Below are 14,175 nucleotides of genomic sequence, written 5' to 3' on the forward strand. Positions count from 1 at the left end.
AGCACCAGCACCAATGAGCCGCAGTCGACGTCACAAGACAGAAACGTCGAACAGTTAAGCTACAACTAAAACCACTCACTCTTTCTATCGATTATATAGACTAAAAACATTTTAAACAGATAAAAATGTAATTTCCTTTCGTTTTTTGTCATAAACTTTTCTTAGTATCTGCTTTCCTGAAAATAAATGTAGTGTGTGCAAAGAGTGTTTCGATGTTGACACTGTTACTCCCACCATTAACGGTAGTCAATACTGTTTGCTACCTCTCTTTTTTCTTTTGCTTTCGTGTAGTTGCTGTTGCACGTATTTTTAAGTGCATTATGGAGGGGTGTACTTTTATATATGCGCCAATGTTTTTCTCAGGTGCGTTTGCGTGTTTTGTTCTAATCTGTGGTAATTCGTGAAGTCGTGGCGTCCGCCATTACATCCCGAGCGCAGACCAATTATAGCAAGGCTGTTTGTTTGCTATTGGTGCAAGGCATGTTATCTGCTGGATCATCGAGTCTGACAGCTGTCCAACTACGTAAACAGTGTTTCCATACACTAAAACGTCATATTACCGTTCACTCATGGCCAAGTGGGAATTTCTTTGGCTTTCAATTTATAATTGTTCCATTAATGTTTCAGAAATTACTTCAGGGATATTTTTGTTTTTGAGTTCTTTTGGAGGTCATTACCAAACTCTGAAATGGCTACTTCCACTGACTTTGGAGGTAAAACGGTTTCTTTTGAGTTTAAATAATCGGAATTCACGTCGGAATATACGCAGAGTAAATCTCATCAAACCATTTTCTTGACATTGTGAAAGTGTCATGCGTGAGAAAATTTCCAACCTTTTCTCTGCAACTTTCCACAAGGCCACCGCGATAAAGTCTGCCTGAAAATGTAGCTGCACAACAATAGGAATTTTACTGATATGGAGGACGGCTGCGGAAGCCTACATACGTATATACCTGTCATGTTCTCGAATGCCGCAGTAACCATATCTGGAGTGGTAGATTTAGATCTTCAGAAACTATTCTCTATCAACTCATAGGCTGGTGTTGTTCCAGTTCAACTAATTAGAGTAATGGCATTAATTCTGGACACTTTATTGAAACGTTCATTCACGTTTTTTTCAAAAAAAGTTGTATGCAAGTCGTGCCATATTAAATCAATGAATTATGCTTCTGTTTTTCCTTTATGACATCCATACCAGATATTTATCATATTTAGAAAATGGGAAATCTTATATTTTTATTGTTAATAAATAAATACACTTAACTGACAACGATTTTAAATGTTACTATTTCGCAAGATTGTGGAGCTGCAAAGCAAAAAATGTAGAAACGTATTTCTACATTTTAATAATCGGAAAATATTAGCTTCTTTGGTTACAGATGTGGGAAAAACCGGTCGTTAAAACCGTAAACATATGCCTAAAGATTTATAAAAGTAATTGTTTACATTGTTTCGTTCCTGTCTTTGGCGACGGTTTTCAAGTGTCTCGCCCCCTTCCATCAGCGACTGGGTTCTTTTGAACTTGCTCTGGACTTGTGTACTGCTCCCCAGGTATATGGGGCTTATAAACTACTATTTCTACAACTTGGCGTGCAAATTTTTTGCATTATGTTAATCACTGACTGTGACATGACTCCTCACGTTTGATCTCTTTTTCACGACGTGCAGCAGAGGCAGTGCCAGATACAGCAAGCATTATGGTTGGAGACGATATCTGGCATCACTGCAGCCTCAAAGGGATACAGCTACATTCCACGAACCCCCTCCGTTGTCCGTGAGGTAGAGAGTGATTCTATCGACGTTGTTGAGTGACCCTAGCAGTTGCAACACTTAATCCTCCCACGACTCCTCTTCCTGCACTTTCCCATGCTCTGTCCCACACTAGTCATTAAAGCGTCGCTGCCGACAAAAAGGGCTCCCTGCTAGTCCTCCCTCCATGTGAAATTCCCTATCCCACGTGCTCCGGCGCGCATATGTGCCTGAAGGGCATAATACACCTTTTTACGAACTGTTCCCTCTTATGGCACCCTGTCCCGCGTATAATTGAAATATTGTTAAATAACTGATGTAACAAAAATGCAGTTACTATTCTGTCGGTGATTACCAGACACAGAATTGATTAAGATCAAAGGCAAAGGTCCAGGAACAAATTTTTTATAAAAAGTCAATGGATGAAAACAATATTAATATTTCTGCCCTTCGTTGTAGATGCTTTTGTTCTTGTTACCCGTTGTCCTGAAAATAAACGGGATATGATTTCACCAAGACGGTTCTCGGGCCTTGAAATTATTTGAGAACAAAATGTAATCTTCCTTTCGGTCTCAGTTCTGTGGCATATTTTCTTCATTCAAAGAAGTCTTCAATAATATAAACAAATCGTGCTCTGGAAATGACATATTTCAAGTATAAATATAACTCTTTTAAAATGTAACACCAGTTTAAGCCATTTTCATATGTATACTTCACTTTTAAATTACCAAGAGGCAATTTTTTCACACTTCATGAAACACTGACACTATATCCCACTATAGTATGTCAGAGACGGGTTACATTTCGACTTCTTCCATCACAACTCACATCCAACACTCCACTACTACTACTACCACTAACCAGGATTTCTTTCACCAAATCACAGAGTCCCATTCATATCATTTTTCCGCCAAAGATGGTATACGCACTGTAAGACAAAAGAAACCGACGCACCACGAACAAGTTATTCGAAAGGACCGGAAATCGGAAGGTGCGATGTACATGTACAGAAAAGAAAATTATTAAAATTTCAGAAAATTGTATGATTTGTTCACAAATTCAATAAGTCAATAACGCTTTGATCCACTTCTGGCCCCTATGCAAGCAATTATTCGGCTTCGTACTGCTTCATAGAGTTGTTTAATGGCGTCTTGGGGGTATCATGCCAAATGCCGTCCAATTGCCACGTTAGACTTTCAAAACCCCGAGCTGGTTACAGGGCCCAGCATATAAAGCTCAAAACGTTCTCAATTAGGAAGAATCCGGTGACCTGGCTGGCCAAGGTGAGGGCTGACAAGAATGAAGACAAGCAGTAGAAACTCTCGTCCTGTACGGGAGGGCATTACCTTACTGAAATGTAAGCCCAGAATGGTTTGCCACGGAGGGCAACAAACAGGGCATAAAATATCGTCGATGTACCGCTGTGCTGTAAGTGGCCCGCGGATGACAACCAAAGGGGTCTAGATATGAAAAGAAATTATGGCCCTAACCATAACTTCTGGTTGTCGATCCGTGTACCAGGCGACAATCAGGTTGGTATTCCAGCGCTGGCTGGGGCGTCTCCAGACACGTCTTCGCCGGTCATCGGAGCTGATTTAGAAGCGAGACTCCTCACGAAGACAGTTCTACTCTACTCAATGAGATTCCACGCCGACACGTCTGACATGATGGGCCACTTCCTCCTTGCAGATAGCATGGACCTCATGGTTCTAAGTCTCCCAGTGGCACTACCATCATTTTTCCGGGTGAGGGAAGAAGGCTGAGTCTTCACTCTTCAAGATGACTTCGCAAGCCTTTCCGTTGGGGAAAAAAAATTGTGTTTCTACCGCTACGGGCCAACAAAACAGCAACCGTTTACACAACTGTGTCGTGCAGGTGGCTAACAGTCAGGCGTCATTCTCTGCAGCCAGCGAGGCAGGCCTACCACGGACCAGTGCTTGACTCACGTGTGTGTAAATATTCAGTGCAGCAACCAAACAGGCTGCTTTGTTGTGTACAGAATCTTTTTTAATTGCAATGAGAGCTGCAAGGATCAAACCATAACAAACACAATGACCACTATGATGCTCCTATTGCGAACACTATTTCACATCGGTGTGTCACGTGCCTGCGAGCAGGTAACATCTTATCCATGCAGCATGAACGTATTTATGCCGACGCATAGCTACGGATTTGCAGTTCACATCGAGCTTTCCAAGGAGGAGTTCTTTCGGTTATTTTCGGTCACGATACGTGTTTTAGAGCCTCTCCTGGATCCTCCAGCGGAGTACTCTCCGACGACAACCAGTCTACTAAACCTCAGATCTTTGAAGCTACGTGGAATTGCCAGCCCTCGTTGTCGTGCTGCACTGAGTCTTGGCCTCTACCGTAATGGACCTTCAGGACTTTGATATTACGGCACATCGTAATGTTCGCGCAATCAGTTACAATTAGTGCACCATTTTAGACATCAACGTAACATAAATAACTGTGATTCAGTCTTGTGTGGCAGAATTTTGGATCTTGCCCATCTCCAAAAAGAGAATGGACTGAAAATTCTTTCTTATGTTTGTGTAGTTAAGCACTAAAGAAGGCCAACAGAAGCGTTTGTTTTCATCAATAAATTGGCTTCTCCAGCATGGGGCATAACAGCATGTACGCCTATCATCTTGGGTATTTATTTTTTTGTTAAATTTAACAGAAATCAGTATAGTTTATTCTTGCGCTCATGACGGACCATTCAAGAAGCTCAAATAAAGCTATGAAATAGGCTCCCTCCGTATACCACCATTAAACAAGAGTAGAGACGAGGCGTAAACCGGCAAGTTGATGGAGAGGTGAGCTATAAAGAAGTTCGTGACGAACAGACTTACGAAGGAGATTCGCCTTCCTACAGCACTCGGAACAACAGGCGTAGTGTTAACGGTTCAGACACTAATGGATGTTTCGTATGTATGTGATTATGTCGCCTTCTCACTGCTCGTCAACATGGCCCGTCGATGATGAATCAATTCCACTAACGTCTTACCGGTCCATTTCAGCTGCACCATCGCTTCTCGCACCATTACTCGCAACGATCCTCGCCAGGCGCTGCGGTCTTAGCTGTATGTCCTGAAACCTGAGTCGTGACTAGCTGCTTCAAAGTCACTCTAAAAGCGCAACGTTTGACTCTCCTAGCACTCAGCTGCAGGTTAATTATTCCCGGCGGGCAGCGAGCAGCGTAAAACTAACAAGACTTATGTCGAGCAGCAAAGTGCGATGTGGCAGCTGCTTCCAGCGAGGTTTCAACAGAGGATGCAGCACAAACGTATCCATAGTTTTGCACGTATTGCAACATTAGCTTATTGAGTCACAATAATTCCTAATAACGAAGTCGAGGCAAACCTACGTTTCTAGCATTTGTAGACTTAGAGAAAGCTTTTGACAATGTTGACTGGAATACTCTCTTTCAAATTCTAAAGGTGGCAGGGGTAAAATACAGGGAGCGAAAGGCTATTTACAATTTGTACAGATGGCAGTTATAAGAGTCGAGGGGCATGAAAGGGAAGCAGTGGTTGGGAAGGGAGTAAGACAGGGTTGTAGCCTCTCCCCAATGTTATTCAATCTGTATATTGAGCAAGCAGTAAAGGAAACAAAAGAAAAATTCGGAGTAGGTATTAAAATCCATGGAGAAGAAATAAAAACTTTGAGGTTCGCCGATGACATTGTATTTCTGTCAGAGACAGCAAAGGACTTGGAAGAGCAGTTGAACGGAATGGATGGCGTCTTGAAGGGAGGATATAAGATGAACATCAACAAAGGCAAAACGAGGATAATGGAATGTAGTCGAATTAAGTCGGGTGATGTTGAGGGTATTAGATTAGGAAATGAGACACTTAAAGTAGTAAAGGAGTTTTGCTATTTGGGGAGCAAAATAACTGATGATGGTCGAAGTAGAGAGGATATAAAATGTAGACTGGCAATGGCAAGGAAAGCGTTTCTGAAGAAGAGAAATTTGTTAACATAGAGTATAGATTTAAGTGTCAGGAAGTCATTTCTGAAAGTATTTGTGTGGAGTGTAGCCATGTATGGAAGTGAAACATGGACGATAAATAGTTTAGACAAGAAGAGAATAGAAGCTTTCGAAATGTGGTGCTACAGAAGAATGCTGAAGATTAGATGGGTAGATCACATAACTAATGAGGAGGTACTGAATAGGATTGGGGAGAAGAGGAGTTTGTGGCACAACTTGACCAGAAGAAGGGATCGGTTGGTAGGACATGTTCTGAGGCATCAAGGGATCACCAATTTAGTATTGGAGGGCAGCGTGGAGGGTAAAAATCGTAGGGGGAGACCAAGAGATGAATACACTATGCAGATTCAGAAGGATGTAGGTTGCAGTAGGTACTGGGAGATGAAGAAGCTTGCACAGGACAGAATAGCATGGAGAGCTGCATCAAACCAGTCTCAGGACTGAAGACCGCAACAACAACGAAGTCGAACGATTTTCTATATCTGGTTGTGTAACTATTCATCCATTGCATGGGTCAGTGCAATAAACTGTCATGTGACAGTATATAAACTTTTAAAATCTTTATTTTTTTCAAAAGCCTATTGGCTTGGAGTAGCAAATATTCCAGATGAAATGTCGTGGCTCCCAGATACTGTTGCCATGTGTTCATGACACTGATATTTCAGCATACCTCGCACAGAGGGATTGTGCTACACACAGGCTACAGTGGAGTGTCTAAACCAGGAGTCACAGTGAGGGCAATTCACACCGTCTTCTCTCTTCTCTCTTCTCAAAACCTGACAACGAACGTGATATGGCGCACTATTCGCGGTTTGTTTCGAGGTAACAATGATCAGGTGCAGATCAACGAAAGATCCAAATCTTTATACAAGTCAGTGTACCATGCCACAATGCTACAATCAATAATGAATTCTTTACTGAGCAAAGCGACGATTTTTTGGTGTGATGACTTGGCCTGAAAACAGTTCCGACTTCAAGTCGATTAGGAACATATGGCCGAAGCTTAAAATTAAGATTTCGTGTTGGAATCTCAGTTGCTGGAGACCATGGTCAGTTCGTGGTTCAGAGTGAGCTCAGACTTTTGTAGGAGAAAACGCCACCCAGAATCGAGGCAGTGATTAAATCACTAGGGTAGCCCACGAAATGTAGAGAAACTTTGCAATAGCTTTTGTTTCAAATAAATTGTAAATTTATGAAATTTTTGGGTTGCAAGTATTTTTTATTTTAATTACATTTAATAAAATCTTCGCATGCTGCTGGAAGAAATATTAGTACACCTGGAAAGATGACATAGATTTTGACCCGATGATGACATGTGACACCTGGGGGGATAGTAGATTTATATACAATGGTTTCAATGATGTTCGCTAACAAATATCATAGTGGCATAGCTACTAGAGCGCAATCAGTGTCTACTCTTGGATAGGCAATGCTCACAGCCAGAAGGCTCAGTGAACTGTGGAAGTTGGCGGGACGGTCCTTTCGGATAACAGCCATACAAGTGGGATGTGCTGCATCACTTGTGCAACAATGCTGGTACCACTGATCACATGAACATTCTCACACCTTTAGACGTGATTCTGGACATACACGCAGCAAAGACGCCCACCAGGATCGTTGTACTCTGAGGGGAACAGTGGCACATCATACAGCTACCACATCAAATGTAAGAGATCTTGTGATCCCACCGTGTCAACACGAACTGTTGCGAACCGCTCATTTGCAGTGGGACTACGGGCACGCACACCTCCTGTCCGTCTTCCGCTCACGCCGCAGCATCGACGTTCATGGTTTGACGCATCTAATTAGTGGTAAAAGTAGTTACAGTGATATACGCTTAACAAAGAATATTTCTCACTAGTAGTGTATTGAGACTTTAGATTTCTTGTATATATATACTGTTTCCACGAACTACTCTATAAAGGAAAGCCGCCGTGTTATCTGGGTCTTATCGCTTGTCTTTTTTTGATCTTGTTGCTTACTTCTTGTATTGCACTCGTGGACCTGTATGCCATTGGATGTATATAGGCTTGCTGCCTTTTTATGTAAACTGAATCACCGTTGAATAATGATTATCAGTGTAGAATTTCAAAAATTTGTTCTTTTTGTGAAACGGAAATCTGCTCCCCTTTTTACGAATTACATAAATGAAGCCAGTGCTTTTTACGGGTGGAAACTTGTGTGGTATTTTAATCTGATTCCCAAAAGTAGCTTAAAATTAGTTTCCTTTCATTTCTCGTGCTTTACACCACGAATAACCTACATTTTAAAGGTATTCACGAAGTTAGATTTTCAGTTAACACAGCACGGTTATCTTTGATTGCTGAAAATTTATGTTTTTGTAAAATCACACTAGCAGAAGCTTGCATTAACTTGGACTTGAGCCGGACGAAGTAATATTTTGGAATTAAGAGACTTTTCAATTTATTTTGAGTCAGAAAGAAAAATCTTTAGTGATAATTATATGGAACTAGGGACCTAGAAACGACGGAGAGGCTTTGTCCCCTCTGCCGCCCTCAGTGGTACACAATCCCACAACAGGCTACAGCAATCCACTCGCTCCACTACCACCCCACACAGAACCCAGGGTTAGTCTGCGGTTCGGCCCCCAGTGGACCCCCCGGCAACGTCTCTCACCAGAAGAGTGTAACCCCAAAGTTTGCGTAGTAGAGTAATTATGGTGTACTGGCACGTGGAGAAAGTGTTTGCGCAACAATCGACGACGTAGCGTAACTGAGGCGGAATAAGAGGAACTAGCCCGCATTCACCGAGGCAGATAAAAAACCGCCTTAAAAACCATCCACAGACTGGCCGGCACACCGGAACTCGACACTAATCCGCCGGCGGGATTCGTGCCAGTGACCGGCACGCTTTCCTACTCGGAAAGCAGTGCGTTAGACCGCACGGCTAAGCGGGTGGGCTTTAGTGATCATACCAGGGATAATTTTTCGTAGAAATAAAATAAATCTATAATCTAAAAATAATAATTCGTAACATCACGATTTTTTCACTTTACATGAAGTATATACACTCCTGGAAATGGAAAAAAGAACACATTGACACCGGTGTGTCAGACCCACCATACTTACTCCGGACACTGCGAGAGGGCTGTACAAGCAATGATCACACGCACGGCACAGCGGACACACCAGGAACCGCGGTGTTGGCCGTCGAATGGCGCTAGCTGCGCAGCATTTGTGCACCGCCGCCGTCAGTGTCAGCCAGTTTGCCGTGGCATAAGGAGCTCCATCGCAGTCTTTAACACTGGTAGCATGCCGCGACAGCGTGGACGTGAACCGTATGTGCAGTTGACGGACTTTGAGCGAGGGCGTATAGTGGGCATGCGGGAGGCCGGGTGGACGTACCGCCGAATTGCTCAACACGTGGGGCGTGAGGTCTCCACAGTACATCGATGTTGTCGCCAGTGGTCGGCGGAAGGTGCACGTGCCCGTCGACCTGGGACCGGACCGCAGCGACGCACGGATGCACGCCAAGACCGTAGGATCCTACGCAGTGCCGTAGGGGACCGCACCGCCACTTCCCAGCAAATTAGGGACACTGTTGCTCCTGGGGTATCGGCGAGGACCATTCGCAACCGTCTCCAAGAAGCTGGGCTACGGTCCCGCACACCGTTAGGCCGTCTTCCGCTCACGCCCCAACATCGTGCAGCCCGCCTCCAGTGGTGTCGCGACAGGCGTGAATGGAGGGACGAATGGAGACGTGTCGTCTTCAGCGATGAGAGTCGCTTCTGCCTTGGTGCCAATGATGGTCGTATGCGTGTTTGGCGCCGTGCAGGTGAGCGCCACAATCAGGACTGCATACGACCGAGGCACACAGGGCCAACACCCGGCATCATGGTGTGGGGAGCGATCTCCTACACTGGCCGTACACCACTGGTGATCGTCGAGGGGACACTGAATAGTGCACGGTACATCCAAACCGTCATCGAACCCATCGTTCTACCATTCCTAGACCGGCAAGGGAACTTGCTGTTCCAACAGGACAATGCAAGTCCGCATGTATCCCGTGCCACCCAACGTGGTCTAGAAGGTGTAAGTCAACTACCCTGGCCAGCAAGATCTCCGGATCTGTCCCCCATTGAGCATGTTTGGGACTGGATGAAGCGTCGTCTCACGCGGTCTGCACGTCCAGCACGAACGCTGGTCCAACTGAGGCGCCAGGTGGAAATGACATGGCAAGCCGTTCCACAGGACTACATCCAGCATCTCTACGATCGTCTCCATGGGAGAATAGCAGCCTGCATTGCTGCGAAAGGTGGATATACACTGTACTAGTGCCGACATTGTGCATGCTCTGTTGCCTGTGTCTATGTGCCTGTGGTTCTGTCAGTGTGATCATGTGACGTATCTGACCCCAGGAATGTGTCAATAAAGTTTCCCCTTCCCGGGACAATGAATTCACGGTGTTCATATTTCAATTTCCAGGAGTGTATATTTGAAGTACAGTTTACATTATTAAATGTAGGACGACAAGTTCGTCATAATAAAAGGCTTTTATTCTTGCTTCCCCAATAATTTTTAGGGGGATACTTAATCAATTTCCCGTAGTAAAATCAGACAGAGTCTAATTCAACGGCTCGACTGGTACCGTCAGAGGATCACTTAGAAGATGGAAAGGCGCGCCGTGGTCTTCAGCGATGAAAGCAGATTCTGGCTGCATGCATGTTATGTTCATCTGCGCATACAACGTAGACATTTGGAGCGCTGTCTCTTACAGTGCTATGGTCGAAGACACACTGTCGCTATCCCAGGCCTTACGGTGTGGGATGCGATAAGCTGCAACTCTCTTTCACCTTTGGTGGTTATGGAGGGGACACTTACCAGCGCTCGGTAAGTGCAGAATATTATTACACCCTTTCTTTGGCTGTTCTAGTAACAGGATAATGCTCTCCCACATAATGCAGCAACGTACCAAGCCAGCAAAATCTGCAGACTAGTTTCCAATAGAGCACGTATGGTATACGATGGAACGAAACGTGTCTCGTACGGCTCGCCACCCAACACCGCTTATAGAACTACTGGATACCAAAGGCATCACCCGCATTTCCTCCCATGGAGGCTGCGTAATATTTCATCATGCTTCCATACCTGGTACTTCTGAACCGGTTGTGCTATTGATCTGAAAGTGTAATCATTTCAGGCACTCCTTATTCACTGTTGCAACAATAAATCTTGAGTGATTTGGAAACCTCTAAAAGGAAGTACTATTTTTTACCGGCAATGTATTCTAAATGAAATTCTCAAACAGTATGCATTCGGTATGGAAATTTTTAATAAATTATAATAGGCATTTTAACCAAAATAAACTGAATAAAATATTCAACGAATCTCTACATAGTGTCCAGAATTTATGCCACTACTGTATTTCTGCACTGCTGGCTGTCCCGTTTGAATGGCGTGTGGTAACAGGTATTCATTCGAGAAGTGCTGCCACAGTTGTTGGAGGCCGCACTGCATATCTACAACAAGATGTGGCTTCAAGAGGACGGTACGCTATTCCCCTTCGTTATTAATGCTCATGAGCACATGAGCAATACATATCATCATTGTCACACAGTAAAGAGAAGTTCTATCACATATCCATCGTGATCGCCGGATGTCACAACTGTGCATTTTTCCGTTTTAGTATGAAACATCAGTTGCAACTGTAGAAAAACTGACGAGGAGCACTTTAACTGCCGCTGTAGCCCATACACGTAGACTGGAGATCGTAACTCTGAAAAGCTGTAATCATCTTTAGCTGATGGTGTGAGACGTAGAATGTTCGAGTCAGCAAAAAAATAAATATTTATTTCGAAGCATTGAATTCTTATTTCAAACTATTCAGGTTACAGTTATAAATTTGATCCAAGATTTTCAGCCACGCTGCATACGTGTTTAAGCAGGCGATGATAGCAACACAGAGGACGACAATTCTCAACTAAACACACCTGGTCTGGTGAACGAAGACTGTAATATGACTTTTTTACTGCATTAACAAGTTGGTCACTGTACTCCATTATAACAGCATTTAAAATACTGAAATATTTTTCACGACATCATAATGTTCAAACGGCTAATTGTATTTGTTACATATCTGTATGCAGCATTTTAGTGTATTAGGCACATATGAGGATAGAAACTACTTGTTGAAACCATTAATGTGAATATTTTAAATATTTAAGCGAGCCAGACGTAATAAATTGTTATACAAGTATATGTTAACTGCGATACTGTTGTACGTTAATTATGTAGTATAAAACTGTAATTGTTTACTGTTTGTAGCAAATTAATTGTCATTTGACTATTTTATTGGGTGATGGCTTTATTTTCTATAACGTGATTGCGTAATATTACTAAAAGAGCCAGCAATGTGTAATACTGTTCTTGAGCACTAAATCCCACTGACTCCATTTTCAAAGGGTATCTTGATTTGTCCTCTACGCCGCAACTGATGCTTTACAGATCATACCAGTAAAGTGCTCTCACTTACTTGTATCACGGCGGCGAAACATGTTTAACTGTATCGCTCCCGTCATGGTGAGGTCACTAAAAGCCTTTCACGTGGTATTTGGTGGAATAGGATACTCGCAGTTGTATTCGGTTTTAGAGTAACTAGTCATTATCTCTGACTTAGGTCCTCGGTTCCAGTTGTTAATGTACGAGTTTGTACCGATTACACCATCTATGTCATTCATAGGTAGACACTTAGAAGAATATTTAAAATAATTCAGTACTTTGGCTAGTATTCACTCTTTCTTTTCACTCTTAATATGATTATTACATACGATGAACTTAGTCAATCCTTCACACATTCTGCCGACCGTGACCACATGGCATTTTCTCTATCGTCCCTCTGTGACCGTCGTCACCTTAACACTCCTCCAGGTAGCAACCGCCATGTTAGCTGCCCTTCCGAACGAAATCTCCACCTGCGTGTCTCACTTTGATAAGAGTAGATCTCGAAGGTTCATTGGAAGAAGCCAGTAAGGAATTTCCATTTCACAGCCAGAATTTAATTTTCGGGGAAACGTGATACAATATTCCTCATAATTCGACAAGTGCTCAGCCACCGCCAATCTCTATCTGTGCTAGCCTACAATCTCGTATGTATCCCGTGAACTTAGTGCTAACGGATCGTCCTAAGATTCCAACATGCATCTGGCTGCAACCGCATGGTACTCGACTCCAGACCTTATGAACGATCCCGTTTCTCTTTGGTTTCGTACCGTGTTTTTTGAATATACAGTCGGTCTTGACGATCTCTATAGTGACTTGCGGAACGAAGACCTTCCATGGCATTTCTTCTTTATAGCAGTCATTTTACCAGGTGACTGGCTCTGTCAGACGTGCGGTGTCCTTCTTGGAACAGTCATTCGTCTCATAATGCATTACAAGTTTCACCTCGTGTCCGAGATGCTGTGGGGCATTGATCAAGTTTCTGTTATTCTTCAGTATAATATGAGGTTGTGTATATACTGCGCCAAAAACTGTATGGCCCCAGTTCTCACTATTCCACGTCGAGAACGTATAGCTGCTTAGATTTTCGTTTCCTTTGTAAGGCCGATATTACACTATCATATTTCGTTGTCAAAGGTGATATGTCAAATACTTATGTCAAAGAAATTTGACATTGTAATAGAGAACTTTGTCAAATGTCGCCTTTCGTCAAAGAAATATGATCAAACCTAGAGCCACGCCGCAGATGTGATCATAACAGCCGTTCGTCTTCTGTTCACTTCAATGTGAAATATAACCACTTGGAGTGCTGGCATCGCCACAGCTATTTGACGTCTCTGTATTGTGTTTGTAAACATGGCTTGAAAGCTTAGTTGGTGCGGTTCTTCGACTCTTTTTAATAACCTTGCTTCGACTAGGGTAGGGTGTGAGCAAGGGGCACAATGCATGCTAACTGTAGCGTGCTGATGGACTTGTGAAATATGCTGCAGGCGACTCCAATCCCGTAATCATAACAACAGCCACACACTCCACGTCTGGAAACATCTAGGCAGATTTTCAGCAAGCTGGAATAGAGGAAGTGGTCACACTCTAAAATAAAAAATTTCTTTTTTGTTTTCGATTCTACTTTGTCTATTTTGTAACTCTGGATGCTACAAGTTAAAAAATGTTTCACCTGTTTCGTACCTTTTATTAATTTTGTAGTTGTTGGAACACTAATTTTAAAGTATTCTAAAATAATAATAGTTCTTATTATCCTTATAGTGTACTAAACATTTGTTTAGCTTCAGATATTCCTACTTCAGTGCTTTATAATTCGCTTCATACGTTTCTGGAATTATTTTGATTAAAGTGCACTGAGGTATTCGAGTGCTGTTTAACATTTGTTTAGCTTCAGATATTCCTACTTCAGTGCTTTATAATTCGCTTCATACGTCTCTGGAATTATTTTGATTAAAGTGCACTGAGGTATTCGAG

This window comes from Schistocerca piceifrons, chromosome 2 (assembly GCF_021461385.2).
Source record: "Schistocerca piceifrons isolate TAMUIC-IGC-003096 chromosome 2, iqSchPice1.1, whole genome shotgun sequence".
Taxonomy (NCBI): domain Eukaryota; kingdom Metazoa; phylum Arthropoda; class Insecta; order Orthoptera; family Acrididae; genus Schistocerca; species Schistocerca piceifrons.